The following is a 15,005-nucleotide window of genomic DNA, read 5'->3' on the forward strand; positions in this document are numbered from 1 at the left end:
TTCCTAAAATCCTACCTTATTGACCACCATACATACTAGTAGCAGTTATTAATGATAGCTCACCATTACTGAGTGTTTATTATCTAACAGGTTTTCTGCTCTACTGCTTCTGGCTCATTAGTACTTAGAAAAACCCTAGGAGGCAGCTAGTATATTATAATCCCTCCTTATTTTTCAGATGAGAGAACCCGGGCATTGGGAGGCTGAGTAACTTGCTCAAGGACACACAGTAGCAAAGCCAGCATTTGAGCCAGGCTGTCTGTCTTGAGTCTAAGTTGTAATGACTCTCTGTAGTCTTAATAACTACAATAAACCTGTATCTCAAGGATGTCAACCCCAGAGGGGAGATGTTCACTTATTCATTCATTGAGTGTTTATTGATTACCAACTCCATGTTATGCATCGCACTGGGACATTGCTGGTAATTAAATATGGTACTAACTAGGCAAATTTTATAAATTAATGTGCTATCTTCTAATATAGTTTTTCCTTGAATTTAATAATGAGTGGACTATTCAAGAGTAGTTTTTATCTCTTAATTATTTTTATCTCATTCATCTTCCTTTTGTTTTGAAAAAAAAATCTATACTAATAAAAGGGTAACATGCAGATGGTCAGGACGCCCTCACACATTACAACCAATCAGCTGGAGGGTGCGTGTGCAGCAGGCGTGGGTGGGTGGGGACTTGCAGGTTTGGGGATGATGGTGGGGCACGGTGGATGCCTCTCTGCGTGCCTGCGCTGGAGGTCTGCAGGCCTCCCCAGCTCTGGCCTACCTCTTTAAGGTAATCCATCAAGGAGTCCTGGATGGTTGGCAGGGCCTACCTCTTTGGGGCAATGGATCGCAGGGCTCCCGCACCATGACAGGGCATAAGCCAGGCTGGGGGGACACACCCCCTTAGTGCACAAATTTCATGCACCAGGCCACTAGTGTATATATGAATTGATGTGGCATAGTAGTAGTATGAATAACCTCCAGAGCATTTCCACTTCTCACTACTTTTTTAATGTGTGTGAAATCATGGCAGTTGGATATGTAAAAGATGAGTAAAAAAATCATTCATTTTGTACATCTCACTAGTCCTTCCCTTGAATAATTCCCTATGGTATTTTGGCAATGTCAGGTTCTTGTCTAATTTTAAATGACTCAATTGAAGAAGCTTCAGCTGGGGTTGATTCTAGAGGTGAATGGACTTGCTGTGAAAGGTTTTTAACATTTGGCCTGATTTTCTGCTTCTTAAAATGGTAGAGAATTACTCCTAATTACTTTCTCTAACAACCTCAGCTTCTATTTCTTCCTGTTTTATGTCATTTGTGACTCACAGTCCTTCTAGATAAGTATCATATATACTATGAATGATTTCTGAATGCAGCATAGTTTTTATTTTTCCATGGAATGGTAGTTATTATAAAGAGAGTTGTATATTTTTTCTCTTGGGGGGGGGAGGCATAATTTATTTCAGAGAGGAAGGGAGAGGGAAAGAGAGATAGAAATATCAATGATGAAAGAGAATCATTGATTGGCTGCCTCCTGTATGCCCCAGTCCACAACCCAGGCATTAAACCATGACCTCTGTTCTTAGGTCAGTGCTCAACCACTGAGCCACTTCCTCTTTGAATGTGGGCTACGTTATGAGTAAGAGTATCAAATATATATTCATTAATCTTTGATTTAATGTTTAAAAATTTAATTCTGAATCAGAATTCAAACAGATCATCTGAACAGTGGTCAATCATTTACTAAATTCATAGGTGTGAAATCCAGGCCAATATTTCCCAGTTTTCTATCACACAGCATATATAAATACTTTTCCTATTTTCCACAGAGATATGTTAATATGAAAGCACTCATAAATGGATATTGAATAAAATGTTTATATACCTTTTAGGCATATTGAATCTATGTGCCATTTTCAAAAGGGAAATAATGGTTATACTGTTGGGTGGAAGCATTATGTTTTTTTATGAGTAGGAAATAATGTGAACTTTCTAGAGGTTGCCAGTCAATAGTTTATTCTTATTGATTGACATATGTTTCTTTTAACCTTTACGTAGAGACTCTTCAATAGGTTAAATAATTTTACTGTTGTTTCCTGATACAGCTGCCTAGCTTTCAGCATTAAATATAATACATTGAGGCAAGGGTCTTTTCAGAAGAACTTTATCACATTTGTCTTTTTATCAATACCTTGCAATATTGTTTTGTATATTCTAACTCTTTCATATCATACCTAGAGCTTCTGGTGATAGTCTGTATTTTAGAGAGAAACAATGAAGAAGCTAGATTTATTGTAAATTTTAAACATGTCAGTTTGTGAAAATTATCTATATTGTATAATGTAATTATATATATATATTTCCCCCACAAAGCTTTGTGGTGATTATTCCTTATTTCTACCCACACACTATCATGGAAAGTGCTACTTGGCCACATTGGAGACTTGGGTATGGAATATGCGTGTTGGAACAAATTCTTGATTAGCAGAGTCCCATACTGAGTGGCAGTTCACTTCACCCAGTCCCTGCTGAGAACCATTGTGCAAAGATTTGTCCTGACAGGCAGTCCTATAGCAGAGATGGCTTTGATATTTCAATCTATTTTTTGATAGATTTTACACTTTGGTACTTGTTATGTTGTCTTTCTTTGGGATAGACAGCTGGTGGCTGTATTAGCATTTACTAAGAGTGTTACAGCAATTCTCACATCATAGTAATCCTGTTTCTTAGTGTACACCCAAGGCGTTACATTTCAGGGCGGGTGAAATATAATTGATATATTTTAATCATTTAAATTCTCTATACATACTAGTAGCAGTTGGAAAAACTGGATCTCTCTCACCCAGGCTAAATCATTATGGTCTAAGTCAGAAGTTCTTAGATTTTAGTGTAAATGAGAATCATTTGGAGAGCTGGAAGAAAAAAACAAACAAAAAACACCAACAGATTACTGGTTCCTATCTACAGAGTTTATGATCTGTAGTCTGGGATGGGGGGGCTGATATTTTGCATTTCTAACAACTTCCCAGATGATGCTGGTACTGTCCATCCAGGTACACATTTTAAGAACAACTTCATTATGGAGTATTGTCCAACCACAGTGTTTAAGGATGTGAATGGGTCAAATCTCATCTGAAGCCCACACTGGAGAACCACCGATCTAATATAGTGATACACAAACTTATTATGTAATGGACCTGATAATAAATGGTATAGGCTTGTGGGCCAGACAGTCTCTGTCATAACTATTCAGCTTTGCTGTTAGAGCAGGAAAGCAGCCATAGGCAATGCATAAACAAATGGACATGGCTGTGTTCCAGTAAAATTTTATTTATCAAAACAGACAGCAGGCTGAATTTGGCCCATGGCCCATAATTTGCCAATTCCTTATCTAAATCATCAAAAAGGGATGTGCATCTTTCCCTAGCTCACCAATCACCTGTATCCTCTATAGTAGCCAGCAACAATGTGTCTGATTTTGAGTTAGGAGCTGTGGGGGGTATATAAGAAGTATGACTATGATATTTCTACTCTTTGTCCTGAGATTAGAGTTTAGTAAATGGCTAGGGTCGAATAGATTTCACGATATAAGTGAATCTTGGAAAATAAGTAGAAATTAGACAAAAGAGCAGAATGAATGCATTATCTATGAAGACCAACTAGAGAAAAGGAATGGAGGAAACATTCAGAAAGTTCTTCCAATGGGCAAAAAGATCTGTGATAGGGAAAGGATTGGAAATGCTGAGTCACAGATGCCCTTTAGCTCACATTTATTGAGCATACTCTAAATTTTGGCACAGTGATATGAGGACACCACAAACCAAGACACAGTCATTGCCTTCAAAAAATCCTAGAGGTAGATCAAGGTATTAAAGAACCCCCAAAGCCATATATAATTATTTGGAGTTGATATGCTTAGCTCATGGTGGGCTTTCAATGAATGTTAAACTGAAAATGACACTTCTGTGATTGACAACAGGAAATATTTGTTAGTTCTTGATCAGTAGAGTGGTGTCAAGAAAAACTGTTTTAGGAGAAATCATTCTCTATATGATAGTAAAATGGCAGTAATACAAAAGAATGGTTGTTAATAATATTACATTAACCCCATAGAAACTTTGATAAATTGAAATATGTGATGTGTTGGGTTGTTCTTTTGCTTGTTTGTCATTTTTTGTTTGTTTATTTGTTTGTTTGTTTGTTTTAATATACTCTGATTAAGAAAATTCAATCCCACTTGATCATGATGTATTATTTTTTGAATGGATGTACTGTTGTATTGGATTAGCTAGCATTTTGTTGAGGATTTTTGCATCTGTATTCATCAGGGATATTGGTCTGTAGTTTTCTTTTTTTGTGTGTTATCTTTGCCAGGTTTTGGTATCAGGCTTATATTGACATCATAGAATTTGTTAGGAAGTATTGCCTCTTCTTCAATTTTTTGGAAGAGTTTGAAAAGAATAGGCTTTAATTCTTCCTTGAACGTTTGGTAGAATTCACTGGTGAAGCCATCTGATCCTGGACTTCTGTTCACAATCAAGTAGGATTCATTTCAGGGGCACAAGGATGGTTCAACATTCGCAAATCAATCAACATAATACACCACATTAACAAAAGACATAATAAAAATAATATGACTTTGTCAATAGATGAAGAAAAAAGCATTTGATAAAATACAACATCCATTTATGATTAAAATGCTTAATAAAATAGTAATAGAAGGAAAGTACCTCAGTATAATAAAGGCCATATATGATACACCCTCAGCCAATAGCATACTCAATGGTGAAAAACTGAAGACTTTTCCCCTAAGATCAAGAACAAGACAAAGATGTCCACTCTCACCACTCTTAATTAACATAGTATTGGAAGTTCTAGCCAGAGCAATAAGGCAAGAGAAAGAAATAAAATGTATCCAAATAGGTAAGAAGTCAAACTGTCACTTTTTGCAGATGTCATGATGTTGTATATAGAAAACCATAAAGACTCTACCAAAAAACTACTGGAAACAATAAACAAATACAGTCAAGTTGCAGATACAAAATCAATGTACAAAAATCCATTGCCTTCCTGTATACCAACAACAAAACTTTGGAAAAAGAAATGGAGAAAACAATTCATTTTGCAATTACAACCAAAAGAATAAAATAACTGGGAATAAACAAAGAATGTGGAAGACCTATATACTGAAAATTACAAAACATTATTAAAAGAGATTGAAAGACACAACAAAATGGAAAAAATATCCCGTGTTCATGAGTTGGAAGAATTAACATAGTTAAAATGGACATTTTACCCAAAGCAATATACAGATTTAATGCAATTCCCATCAAAATCCCATCATTTTTTTAAAGAAATAGAACGAGAAATCATCAGATTTGTATAGAACCACAAAAGACCCAGAGTAGCCAAAGCAATCCTGAAAACAAAAGAATAATGCTGGAGGTATCACGCTACCTGATTTTAAAATATACGACAGAGCTACGATAATCAAAACAGCATGGTATTGTCAAAGAAACAGATACACAGATCAATGGAACAGAATAGAGAGCCCAACTATAAAATCACATGTATATGGACAGCTAATTTCAACAAAGGAGCCAGAAATGCACATTGGAGTAAAGATAGTCTCTTTAATAAATGGTACTGGGAAAACTGGAAAGCCACATGCAAACGAATGAAACTGGATTGCAGTTTGTCCCCATGTACAAAAATTAATTTAAAATGGATCAAAGACTTAAACATAAGACCTGAAACTGTAAGTCACATAGAAAAAAAACATAGGTACCAAGCTTATGGAACGGGGTGGTCGAGAACATTTTATGGACTTGACCCCAAAGGCAAGGGGGGTAAAGGCAAAAATAAATGAATGGGACTACATCTAACTGAAGAGCTTCTGCACAGAAAAAGAAATGGACAACAAAACAATCAGGCAGTCAACCAGATGGGAGATGGTATTTGCAAACAGTAGCTCTGACAAAGGCTTAATCTCCAAAATACATAAAGAACTCATAAAACTCTACACCAAACAAAGAAATAATCCAATAAAAAAGTGAGCAGAGGACTCGAAAATACACCTCTCCCAAGAAGACACGCAAACAGCCAATGGATATATGAAAAGATGTTCAACCTCACTGGCAATCCAGGGAAGTGCAAATGAAAACTACGAGATACCACCTTATTCCAGTTAGAGTGATACCAACAAGACAAGCAACAGCAAGTGTTGGAGAGGTTGTGGAAAAAAAGGAACATCATTCACTGCTGGTGGGAATGTAGACTGGTACACCACTCTGGAAAGCAGTCTGGCGATTTCTCAAAAAATTAAAAATAGAGCTACCATACAACCCAACAACCCCACTCCTGGGTATATACCCAGAAAACTCAAAATCATTTATACGCAAAGATATATGCACCCCTATGTTCATTGCAGCATTATTCACAGTGGCCAAGAGTTGGAAATAGCCAAAGTGCCCTATGATAGAGGATTGGATAAAAAAGATGTGGTATATATACACAATGGAGTGCTACATGGCCATAAGAAAGGATGAAATAGTGTCATTTACAACAACATGGATGGACCTTGAGAACATTATTTGAAGTGAAATGAGTCAAACAGAAAAAGCTAAGAACTATATGATTTCACTTATATATGGAATATAAAACTACATTACGAACACAAAAAGCAGTGTGGTGGTTGCCAGAGGGAGGGGAGTTGGGGAAGAAAGGGGTCCTGATATGAGGTGACAGGAGAAGATTTGACTTTGGGTGGTGGGCACATGGTTCTATATACAGACTTTTTAAATTAGTAATCCACACATGAAACCTATATGTTCATGTTGACTAATGTCACCCCAATAAAATTTAAAAAATAAAATTCAAAATTTTTGTTTTAAGATGTTTGTATCAAGCCATCATCAGAACTAAAGACAATTTCCAAAGAGTTGTATGTACCATTTTGTCTTTCTGATACAAGTGTATACCACTTAAAAGACTGTATAGAGAATAATTCTCTAGACAAGTAGGGCTTTTCATTTCTGATATTTTATCCCTAGAACATTGGATATAGAGCCTGGGTGAAATCTATTATCAACTAAAACAGTTAGGGGGATATCATGATAGAGAATTGTGTATTTGAAGGAGATAATCTCTAAGCTTCATTCTAGCTCTAGTATTCTGACTAGGTAATATCTGAATGGTCCATAAGAAACTCATTCAAGCAACTTTTTCTAAAAACCTGAAAAAAAATCATATCCTGAATAATGTATCTCAATACTTGAAACTAGAGTTCATTTCATTTAGTAGATAGAATTTTGAACTAGGGGTTAGAATAGGTAAGCATTAATCAAGGCACTTTGTTGGACAAACTGACATATGACTTTTCAGCTCTCTAACCCAATCAATATAGTTTGGGTAGTTTTGGGGGGACTGGCTTGTGCTTCCTTTCAGTTTGATTTTTAATCAAATATAGGATGCATATGGAAACATGCCATTTTTATCCAGTTAAAAGAGCAGGGTTAGGATAAAAGTCCCATGTATCTTAAATTTCCATGTAACTTGATTTGTAGCTTGAAGACTTAAAAATCATTGTGAGCATGCCTATAACCATTTTTGTTACAGTTCTCATTTTCAATGTTGAGGGAGAGGAGAAGCCTATATTTGTACTGAGACAGTAATTGATTTATTGAACAACCTTGCCCATAAATAGAATCTTGAGGCCCTTTTAAATAAAAGATGAAGATTGGGTCATGAACTTCAATCCTCCCCATTTCATATTGTTTTTATCCTCCACAAATGAAAAATTTTAAGTGTCCTGAACTGTGTGTATGGGTACACATGTATATGTATCTATACTAATGATGTAATGTCAACAATCTTGAATGGAGGATTTTTACTTGATAATAGGTTAGTCCAGAAAGCTTATAATTCACATATTAACCAAATTAGGTTACTCTTACCAAGAAACACCGAAATTCATGAGGAAAGAAGTAAGAGTTGTTTGGGACTTCAAACTGGATGAAACTACAGGATCTAACAGGCATTCATTTTCCTAAAAGCAGAGGAATTTGAGATTAAAATTCAGAAATATTATTTTATTATATATTTTGGTGGTTGATTACTCTATGACATATTATTATTTCTATTATATAAAGCTTAAGGAAGCTCGGACAGCATGGCTCAGTGGTTGAGCATCGACCTATGAACTAGGAGGTCACAGTTTGATTCCTGGTCATGGCATATGCCCGGGTTGCAGGCTCAATCCCCAGTGTGGGGCACAGTGTGGGGCATGCAGGAGGCAGCCAATCAATGATTCTCACTCATCATTGATGTTTCTCTCTCTCTCCCTCTCCCCCTCTCTCTTCCTCTCTGAAATCAATAACAATATATTTTAAAACTAAAGCTTAAGGAAGATGGGAAATTTTGAAATGTGGGAGAAAAAAATATAAATGCAAAGAAAAAAGAAGGCCAAGAATTTCACCACCACCCCAACCACAAGCATGTGAAATACTGCATTATTATTTATCACAGCCCACAAATGTGAAATATTGAATAACCTAATCTTGGTACAGAGGATATAAAACAATAGGGGAAGATTGTCAATGTCCTAAAATACTATGTAATAATATCAATCAATTATTGAGTGCTTAGTACATGTTGGGCAATACGCTAGGCACATTATATGCAATGTCTCTAATCACAATAGTTTAAACTAATTTTTATCTGTTAAACTGAAGAAATTTATATTTGAAGAGTTGCAGAAATTACCCAAGGTCACACAGTGTTCAACAGAATTGCCAAGTTCTGTCCCACAAGTGCTCATTCTACTAAGCATCTCTTCCTTTGGTTGGCGCATTCTCCCCAAAGAGAAAATAAACTTTGTGTCCAGCTATGTGTCTTCTGCTTTACATTTTATTGTGTTAGTTGTGCGTGTCACAAAGTATGTGTGCCATTTAGGCTAGCTAAATTAAAGTATATATGTACATATGTACAAGTGAGAGCAAGAGAAGAAAGTATTTGTGTGTCTGTGTATACGTTTGTCCTCAGAATAAAATGCTGTGCTTAAAAAAAAAAGTGTATTTATTTATACATTCTTGACTTCTAAAAAAGAAAGTAGAAATAGAGATGCCAACAATAGAAAATAACTGATAAGGTAACTCTGAAAAGCATTAACTAAAGAATAAATTCAGGAGCCAACTTTAAATGATCTAATATAGCTTCCAGTTTAAATTAATCATCTCTGTGTTTTTTATTTGTTTGTTTGTTTTGTTTTGTTTTTGTTTTTATGAACAGGAAATGGGCTTTGACTGTTAGGCACCTGGATGAAGAGCCTTGGGTTCAGCTTGTCAGAGACCTGTAACCTGCAAAGACCCTCTAGTTGCCCTAGGATCTTTCAATTGAGGTAAGACCTAATTACTTTAATTAGAATGTTAGACTCTTACTCTTGAATGAACTTTTAATAAGGTAAGTTAGCATAACTCTATATTGTGCCAATAGCTGCTCATTTTGAAAAAAAATAAAAGGAAAATGCAAGCATTATTCTGTTGCAAAGGCTTATGTATTCCAAATTCTACTCAGCTTTTACTTCATGGATTTGAGCCCAGTCTCTTTGTAGAATATTATTTAAATATTTAAATCTTTGTGTGGCTGTTGCAGTTGGTACCATTTCCTTGCTTTTGTGGTATCAATTTACTTTTATACAATTGTAAATTATACTATACATGATCAAATTAGTCTCACTTTTTGGTTTAAGTTGTGCCAGTGATTTTACTTAAAAATGACAACACCGTTGCTGTTTGTGCTATGATATACCATGACTTTGCATTGCTTATTTATTCCAAGTTAATACGGATTTGTTAACCTTTTGTAATATCTGTTTCTCTATGCCCACAGATAGACTGTGAACTTCCCTTTAGGCATTAGATTTTGAAGACGTGTTCTGAAAGGAGTTTATAACTCCTTGGAGCACCCAGCTTGGAGGGAGGGGGGTTAATGCCAATATGTGATTAGAGAATTCTATTCTGTGGCACCCTAGCTGCTGTCAATATTCAAATGCTGGTTCAGGCTTACTATGTATAACACTTTACCTGGCGTGGATGATGCAAAGGCCCCGGTGCAGCATGGAACCAGGATCTGAGGTCTGAGCAGACCCAGCATGGCCACCAACACACTTTGGGAACTTGGGTGTACCATTTAACCTTCAGAGTTTTCCCTTGATTTTGAATTGAGGAGTTAGATTCAATCATGGAAAGGTGACAAATGCATGTGAAGATCAGGTTTATAATTCAAATCTATGAAGTGGCTGGGAGTGTATGGTGTGCCTGTGGGAAAGAGACTGTGCTCCGTCCAAAACCATTCAGATTCAAGCATTTTAAACCTGGACAAAAAAAGTAAATCGTGTGGAGTCGGGGGTTGAACTTGGCCATTGGATTGAATGAATTCTAAGGTCATTTCCAATTCAATAAATTGTTATAAAATTTTATAACTATGTAAAATACAATATTTCTTAGCATCTGTTGAGCTCCTGTGTTTTATCATGCTTATGTAATTAAAAATAAGTAAAATAAAAGTAAACTGTTTGCTTTGGATTTCCCTTAGAATTATAAAATAGAATTAAGGGAAAAGTGATTTTTTTAGCATAAAACAATCAGTTCATCTGTTTAATATTTTGTGAGTTCCTAAAAATTTTATTTCTTTTATTAATTCACCTAGAATGAAAACTTTGAATCTAGTACTAAATTCCAAGAATAAAACCTATCCTGTAAATTACTGGTTAGCAGTTTCTTAGTTTTTTTAAATTAATATTTTAACTAACAGTTTAATACAAATGTTATTTTATATAGACAAAAATGAAAGTGGTAGTTTAAATAAGTATATTCTCTAACAGTTTTTAGCTCTATTCACTTTTGTTCTTTCTTTGTTTTTAATTTATAGTGATGACATATACATATCTCTTTTTTAAACAGGTAGTTTAGCTGAGAAAATAAATGCATTTTATCAGAGGCTAATGGCAATTAGGCAACAAGCCTAGTAGAAGATGGGAAGTGGGCCAAGTCAATATACTCTAGGGGTCTTATCTATTCTCTTTGGCTCAATTTAAATCAGAATTTATGTCTACTAGAAAATTGAACTCGTGACTGTAGAAAGCCATGTGTGTTATCCAGTGGTCAACGGAAAATTAGGACCCAGAATTTGCACGCCTTTAGTTGGGCCCTTCCATTAGCTTCTTTCTTTATTGCCTCTATAGGTTTTCACTTCTTGATTATATGAAATTGTAGACAAATTCAAGTTACTTCAGGTATGATAAATTTTGAGAATGAATGTATTGTATGATGCATTCTTTATTTATATCATTCAGGTAATTTTTCCATGTGTTAGTACAAACTGTTACTGTCATAGGATATATAATCAGAAAAAATGTTTTAAGAGGCTTTTGCATTAGACTTCATAGTCCACCCTTTTTGTAATGATTTTAAGCACTTTCTGTCTACTTCTTTGATAGCCAAGTTAGAAAAAATACTTGGCTGTTAATGCTCAAACTGACTAGACCCGGTTAGATCTGTTGTATTTTGTTTTTGTGGTTTTTGTGTTTTTTTTTAATTTACCCACAATATCTGACATTAACAACGTGTCTCAGCTTTTTTTTTTTTTCAAACAAAAACAAGTGATAATGTTAGCAGATATACTTTAAGTTAAACCAGACATGGAGGCTCTGTAATGATGCATTTTATGTTTTATTGCCTTGTTTTACCAGTGTGAATAAGCATTTTTTAATTCTCTAGTCATATGCTTTGGTAACACACAATATATGGACAAAGTAGACATTTATACAATAAACTCAATTACTTATTATTTTTCTAGGCTTAGAGAATTAATGACAGGAATTTCTAATCCATTGCTTAACTCACATTCCCAACATGAAAATAAGTAATGCAAGTTTCTAAATTGAGGTAGTTAATTGCCACCTTGCTTGTAAATACACCTCATAAGTGAAAGGCCGCCGCCCTCCTCTTCGGGCGGTGCGGGGGGAGGAGTCTGGCCGCTGGGATCCCTCCGCGCCCGCCTCCCGGAGCGGGTCCGAGTGTCCGCGTGGTGGCCGGGCAGCGGGCCGAGGGGTGGGGCTGGGCGGCGACCGCGGGGGAGGTCCTGGGAGCGGAAGGCCTCACCGCCTCGCTCTTTCCTCCCTTCCCCCGTGGTCGGCTCCCCGCTTGCCCGCGCTGGGGCCAAGGGTCCGTGCGGCCCTCGGGCCCGGTCGGGGGGACCGGGGCCTGCGTGGGCCGACCGCCGGGCCCCATGGGGGGGGCATTGGCTCCCCGGCCCACAGCGGGAGCCCGGCGCGGGCTGCCCCCCCCCCCCCCGGACCGGGCCCGGTGCAGCAGCGGCGGCAGCGGAATGGGGCGCGTGCCCTGGCTCGGGGAGGCCGCCATGCTGCAGTGCGCCGGCCCCATGGGCCGGGCCTGCTCCGAGCGGATGCCGCTCCCCCAGAGCTGGGCCGCTCCACCGGCCGCACCCCGTTTGCTGGGCCTGTGCCGCCCAGATGCGCTGGAGTCCCGGTCTGCCCGCAGGCCGGCTGCGGGTGCTGTGCGGGGGCGCCATCCTGCCTTGTCGCGAGTTCGAGCGGCAGCAGCAGGAGCCGGACAAGGACTGTGCCCTCCATCTTGCCTTGGGTTCTCCATCTTGGGACAGAACCATGTGCTTCCTCACGGGAAGAAGCCGCTGCTAGCCACACCCAGGATTTCTCTGGATTAACCAATGATGATCAAGGGAAGTGCACGCCATCACTATGACCACATCCTGTACCGACTCGTGCCTGGCCAATCAGCGGGGCCCACAGTGCCCTCTCCTGCCCCCACTCCACCCCCCTTTAAAACCCCCTGTCCCATCAGGCCTCTCTCTCTCGGCCACTGGACTTTCCGTTGTGTCGGTGGGTCTGGTGAACAGGGAGCGCAGGCCGGCTTGCATAATAAAGGACTCTTTGCTTTTGCATCGGACTGACTGGCTCCCTGGGGGTCTTGGGAACTTTGAAATCTGGGCACAACAATAAGCAGTTCTGAAACTGAGAACCCTCAGACTTAAATTCCTTTTATTCTACAAAAGATGCTCTGATATGCACTTAACATAAAATCACCTTTAGCATTTGACATTTATTAGTCATGGCTTTCAAATGAAGTGTTTAATTGAAATCAAAGTGCCATTGTTTTTAATAACCCAGAAAGAATGTGTATGAATATTTTAAGAAGATATGACAGTGGAGTTAAGAATACTGTAGCTCCTACTTAAATATTGCAGTTGTTTGAACAATTCTATAAAATAGTCTTATTATCAAAATCTAATTTAAGGTTTAATGATGCAGTAAAGTTGGGATGTTCACAAAGAAACCAGAATAATAACAGTAAAAATTTAGCCACAGCTTAGTACATTCTAACCAAAATTTTCTGGTCAATTAGATGTGACTGTGTTAAACAGAGACAAACTGCAAAAGTAATTAGAAATCACGTATCAGTGAATGGCTCGATGCTGGGCTGTTAAAGGCATTTTGTGCTGCCTAAGATTTGCTACCCCTTCCTGGGTCTCTTTAAACCAAAGTAAATGCAATTATTACAAATTTTATTTTTTCTGGATGAAGGTCTCACTAAACTGTTCAACAAATGTGATTTGTCCCAGAATTTACTCTTCACAATTTTATTTTTCTTAAGCCTTCGATTTGAGTACATGATTAATTTTTTTAAAGGCAATTAAATGATCTAATAGCAGCAATTCAATGGAAAAATAAAACCTACTATCATAAACATCCGAGAGCACTCAGGAACTGTGCATTTCTTATTCACTGGATTACAGTAGAGTATTGCTGATATCGTAAATCCCATGCAAGAGAAAAATAGTAAAGAATACTGATGGCAAAATCAGTGAGGTACTTTTTGTCTATCCTTACGTATCCCCGCACCCAATGTAATGTCATCTAAACCAGTGGTTCTCAACCTTGGCTGCATATTAGAATCACCTGGGAACCTTTTTAAACTCCTGATTGCTCATCAGGCCCAGAAATCAGGATTTTAAAAAAAAGATTCCCAGGTGATTCTAATGTGCAGCCAAGGTTGAGAACCACTGATCTAAACAATGATTTGTTTAGTTAGTATACTCAGCAAAACATTAGCTTTATTGATTCAATCTGCAAGCATACCTTGTTTTATTGTGCCTTTAAGATATTGTGCTTTTTACAAATTCAAGTTTTGTAGCAACCCTGAGTCAATCAAGTCTATTGGAGTCATTTTCCAATAGTATTTGTCCACTTCAGATCTCTGTGTCACATTTTGATGATTCTTTCAATATTTTCAGCTTTTCCATTATTATTATACTAGAGGCCCAGTGTATGGATTTGTGCATGGGTGGGGTCCCTCGTCCTGGCCGTGATTGGGGCTGATCTGGGCCAGCTGGCCGTGGGGAGGGACCACAGGAGGTTGGCTGTGGGAGCACACTGACCACCAGGGGGCAGCTCCTGCATTGAGCATCTGCCCCCTGGTGGTCAGTACACGTCATAGCCACCAGTCAACCTGTCGATGGGCTGTTCAGTTGTTCGGTCATTCGTATAGTGATCTTTGATGATAGCAGGGCAAGACCCTCCACCAGCAAACACATTACACTTCCTTGAAGGCTCAGAGCATGATTAGTACCTTTTAACAATAAAGTTTGTACATTATTTAGAAATAATGATATTGCATTTAAAAGACTATGGTAGACATAACTTTTGAATACATACATAATACATCTCTATATATAAAGAGTCTCTATATATAAAGAGCCAGGGGCCATCACATCCGAAACAACCTCATGGATAACCGAACAGGCTGAGTGGGGTGACAAGGCCAGCAGGGGGCTTAGTGAGGGATGACCAAATGACTGAGCAGCAGGCTGCATGGGGTGACCAGGCCGAAGGGGGGGTTAGTGAGAGATGACCAAACAACTGAGTATTGGGCTGCATGGGGTGAATAGGCCGGCAGGGGGTCAGTGAGGGG

The 15,005-nt window shown here is 38.1% G+C and overlaps 1 protein-coding gene across 2 annotated transcripts in view; it reads left to right on the forward strand.

The window, feature by feature from the left end:
* Window positions 1–15,005, forward strand: part of NAALADL2 (N-acetylated alpha-linked acidic dipeptidase like 2) — a 1,191,965-nt gene that overhangs the window by 240,584 nt on the left and 936,376 nt on the right. For both annotated transcript variants that reach the window (XM_059687069.1, XM_059687068.1), the window contains exon 3: window positions 9,286–9,394. The gene's annotated coding sequence lies outside the window, so the exon portion shown is untranslated. The remainder of the gene's footprint in view (window positions 1–9,285; window positions 9,395–15,005) is intronic.

Source organism: Myotis daubentonii, chromosome 3 (genome assembly GCF_963259705.1).
Source record: "Myotis daubentonii chromosome 3, mMyoDau2.1, whole genome shotgun sequence".
In the NCBI taxonomy this organism is placed as follows: domain Eukaryota; kingdom Metazoa; phylum Chordata; class Mammalia; order Chiroptera; family Vespertilionidae; genus Myotis; species Myotis daubentonii.